Here is a 5,061-nt window from a genome sequence, read left to right as displayed (position 1 = left end):
GATTAATTTTATCAGAAGATTCATTTCAAATTTATGAAAAAGAGTTCTGCCATTTTCTCCCCTATTGAAGTTGAAAAATGATCAAGAATTTAAGTGGGGTGATATACAACAAAAGGCGTTTGAGGAGAGAAAGGAATATATGAAATGTCCACCTGTGCTGGTCCCTCCTCAGCAAGGTATGCCTTTTAAGTTGTACATATCGGCCGATGACAAAACGATTGGATCAGCCTTGATGCAAGAGTTTGAAGGAAAATAGCGAGTTATTTTCTATCTGAGTAGAAGACTTCTGGATCCAGAAATAAATATTCTCCCACCAAAAAGTTATGTTTGTGCTTATATTTCTCTTGCACTAAGTTGCGACACTACTTATTATCGCCTGAGTGTACGGTTGTTTCCAAGGCTAATGTGATCAAGCACATGTTATCAATGCTAATATTGAATGGGAGAGTAGGAAAAAGTGGATTCTTGCATTGTCAGAATTTGACTTGAGGTACAAATCGGCTAAAGCAGTCAAAGGACAAGTAATGGTTGATTTTGTCACCCAGCATCATAAGCCAATTGTTGGCTATGTGGAGCCGGTACCATGGACGCTATTCTTTGATGGGTCATCATGCAAGCAAGGTGGTGGCATTGGTATTGTTATTATTTCACCTCGGGGGGCAAGTTTTGAGTTTGCTCTTCCAACTGAACCAATGATTACCAACAACCAAGTGGAATATGAAGCTATTCTTAAGGGACTTCAACTTCTTCATGATGTAAAGGCCGAAGCAATTGAAATATTTGGAGATTCACAGTTAATTATTAATCAGTTGATCAGCCTATATGAGTGCAAAGAAGATACTTTGAGAGGATACTATGATGAGTTCCAAAAGTTGCTCAAGGAACTTCTTCATATTTCTTTTCAACATATTCCGAGAGCATAGAATCAAGAGGCTAATCATTTAGCACAAAGTGCGTTAGGGTATCGAGTGTTTCAAGAAGTCTTGAGTTGTGAAACCTCAAATGACAATTGAAGAGTTGAAATAGCCGATTACCTTAGGAATCCATCACAAAAAGTTGCCAGAAAGCTAAGATATAAATCGACTAAGTATGTTTTACTGGATGATTAGCTATATTACAAAATAGTCGATGGGGTGTTGCTCAAATGCTTAAATCAAGAGGAAGCTAAGGTGTTGATGGGCGAAGTGCATGAAGGGATATGTGGGGCTCATCAATCGGTTTATAAGATAAAATAGTTTATTCGCAGAACTGGATATTTTTTGGCCAACAATATTGAAAGACTGTTTTGAATATTATAAGGGGTGCCAGGACTATCAACATTTTGATAATGTCCAAAAATCGCCTGCATCGACTATGAATCTAATAATCAAACCATGGCTGTTTCGAGGCTGGGGAATTGATTTAAATGGCCAGATTTTTCCACCCTCAAGTAAAGGACATAAGTTCATATTGGTAGCAACGGATTACTTCACTAAGTGGGTTGAGGCAATTCCTTTGAAGACTGTAACATCAAAGAACATGATTGATTTTGTCAAGGAACATATTGTGTATCATTTTGGGATTCCTTAAACTATCACTACCGATCAAGGAACAATGTTCACTTTAGAAGAGTTCAGAGATTTTGCTGATAGTATGGGAATTATGCTACTAAATTCTTCTCTTTACTATGCTCAAGCTAATAGCCAAGCAGAGGCATCCAATTAGATTATGATTAAGCTAATCAAGAAAAAGATTGAGGAGCAGCCAAGGAAGTTGTAACAACCCAGAAATCCACACACCAAAAAAAAATCACAACTACAAAATTTTTGTGTTAGCCCTATGTGATGTTGAGTGACACATGTAGAAGCCCAACCCTAGTTTTGGATTTGATATGACCCAACTAGGTTAAAAATCATAAGCATAGTTTGGTTTTATGCCACATGTGTAATTAAATTCCTAAATAAATAAATCATGCATGCATCCTTCGACCCACTTGTGATTTGGATTCTTTTGCCTTATGTGATGTTTAACTAACTTACTTAATATTTATGATAAACCCTAACCAAATTGGCAACAAATAAAAGAGAAAGGAAAGAAGAGGGAGCAGCAGCCCAGACCTGCTCGGCCTTGCGAACCAGCCCGCCTGCCCTCCCTTTCACGCGCGTAGCCCACGAAGCCAGACCCGCCTGTCAGCCGTCACGCACTACACGCCACCGCATCATGACAAGCTAACAAATGAGCCCCTCTGATAGCCGCACAGCAACAGGGTCTTCTTCCTCCCCACACCAACCTCTCCCTCAACCGAGGGCCAACCAGCGTGGCAGGCGTAGGCCCAGGGTCACGCAAATCGCATGACCCTATTTCCCCCTTGCGCCGTGCTTACGCTACCGCACGCGGGCCGTCTAATGCGCATCGCGCATCACCACCGCCCAATCACCATCCGCCATTGGAGCCCTTGGAGCTCGGCTATAAAAGCCAACGTTCGTGAGCCCTAACCCTTAGCCCGTTCACCGCCGTCGCTGGTGGCACAGCACCACATAGCGTGAAGCCGAGAGAGAGGGAGGAGGGAGAAGCAAGGAGGTAAGGAATCCGCTGCGGGGAGGACCTCGCCGGAGCCAGGAGGGCCGCCCCGATCAGCTACAGCGATGTAAGCTGCTCGGCACGACACTGCATCGCCTCATCACGGCCTCGCCTCACCACCACACCACCACCATCGCCTTTGAGCTCTCCGTGGCGAGCCATCTTGCTGAGACCACCTCCCTAGCCAAATGGAACATGCACCGCCATGATCGAAACCTTGCTGAAGCTTCAAGCTCCGGCCTAGCCCAACTGGTTAGCTAGGGAGACCGCCATAGCCACGCTTGCCGAGACCCAGGACATGCCGTGCGCGCTGCCATCAGCCAAAAGGAGGACCCCAGCCATGACATTGTACATCAGAGTAGGAGCACACATGCACGGGCACACTCACCATGGCCGAGAGCACAACCATGGCGAGACCACCGCGTCTTCTATGTCGTGGTAAAGGCAACGTTGACACCTGACTGGTTCCGCCATGACGAGAGACACACTGCGCTCACCTTAGCCGAGGAAGAAGCCCACCGGAGCCCTATGTTGTCGCACCGCACCTCGTCGAAGCACCACTGCCTCCGCTTTACCCCCCCTACCATGGCCGGAGCCACTAGGAGCACCAGGAGCTCCTTCAACATGCCCACCATGGCCGTAGAAGCACCATGGAGCTCACACGCTCCTCCAACTAGGCTCTCACTACCACCGCAGCCCTGTCCATGCATGTCGATGAACCCACGCCGCCGTTCACCATGGCTAGAGCCCTAGGAAGCCCTAGCCATCGCCCTAACCTCACCATCGCACTCATCGAGGCTTGGGGAAGCTATCGCCTACCCTAATCGGACACTAGTACCACCCGGGAGGCTCGCCGGTGACCTCACCGCCGGCGAGAGCCCTGTCGGGGAAGAAAAGGGGATTTTCCCCTTGTCGACCACGTCCCGAGCAGCTCCGCCGAGCTCCGACCATGACCACATTGACAATGTCCTGAGCAGCTCTACCGAGCTTCAACCACGACCACGTCGACCATGTCCCGAGCAGCTCCACCGAGCTCCGACCACGACCACGTCGTGCACGTGAACCGAACCCTAGGAAGGAGTAAGTGGACCAAGTCCTTCATAGACCGGCTTTGCGATCTATGGACCAATGCAGGCAGGTTCACCATGAACCGCGCCTCACCTGCGCCCGTGGATCATGGCCCATTAGTGGCCCAGTAAGGCGACGTGGCCGCACCAGCGCGTGCCATGTGGCGGGCCAAAGCCCAGCCCGTATCCAGGCCCATCGACCCAGTTTGGATCCGGTCTGAGCTGACCGTTGACCGAGCCCACAAGTCAGCGACACAGAGCCGCTGGACCCACTTGTCAGTGGGTGACGTCATGCTGATGTCATGATGATGTCATGCGGGTCCCACCTGTCAGTGACAAACACAGCCGAGGTGACGTCATGATGATGTCACGATGACGTCAGCAGCTCTGGACCCACCTATCAGTACCAGAACCAAGACGATGATGTCATGCTAATGTCACACTGACGTCAGCATGCCACGTGGACCAACAGGAGCATGACCCGTGTCAGCACGATGTTAATTCAGCCTTTTCCTATTTTTAGAAATGATTGAAACTTTGGAAATTCATAACTAATTCATACGAACTCAGAAAAATACAAGACCAGGACTAAAATTCATCTAAAATCGAGCTCTACACAATGAACCCATGATTGAGTGCATTTGGCTCTTTTGAATTTTCATTGCTTTTTGTGCTATTCTATAGACGTCGCTAACACGACTATAATGCGATCGTTTGCAGACTCGGAGGAGAACCAGATGGACGAGGACCGAGAGTACCATGAGGAGTATGGAGATGACTTCACTGAAGGTGTCATATCCCACCCAACCTTGTAGCACCTATTACGCATGGCTAATATAAAACTGCTATTGCTTTACTTTATTGTTATATTCACACTATGATAGGACTTGCATGGTAGTATGCTTACTTGATGGCCTTTACCTTGACGCAACCTTACCCCGGCATACCCTGCTAGTAGGCTAGAAACATGCTTACTAATATATTTCATTGCTTGTACTTCTACTATGCTTATACTACATTAATGCGTGGCGTTATCTGGACTATGGGGAGAGTGCTGCGTGTGTGACTTGTGTGTGTGGAGGGTGAGGGTTGTGTCGACCAAGCTGGAGTATATGATGAGCCTAGGGCAAGTCTTGCCATGGGGTGTTACCTGGGCACCCCTGGAAATGGATACTTGTGGTGGGTAAATGGTATATGAGGTGGTCCTAGGTGTGAACCTGTGATGGGAGGAGCCTGGGGTGGAGGTGCTGTGGTGGCACGGTAAATGGAAACCCTGATGAAGACATTCTGGCTTGGTCATCCCTAAGGACTTACTAGTACTCAGATTCACCGGAAAGCCTTACGTACCACTCGCCCTATATGGTGTGGGATGGCTGGACTACTTGGTAGGATATTGCCACTACTGCTAGGTTGATAGCGGACAGTGTAAGGAGGT

The sequence above is a fragment of the Miscanthus floridulus genome, chromosome 17 (genome assembly GCF_019320115.1).
Source record: "Miscanthus floridulus cultivar M001 chromosome 17, ASM1932011v1, whole genome shotgun sequence".
Classification (NCBI taxonomy): Eukaryota; Viridiplantae; Streptophyta; class Magnoliopsida; order Poales; family Poaceae; genus Miscanthus; species Miscanthus floridulus.
Note: the sequence above shows the minus strand (reverse complement) of the source record.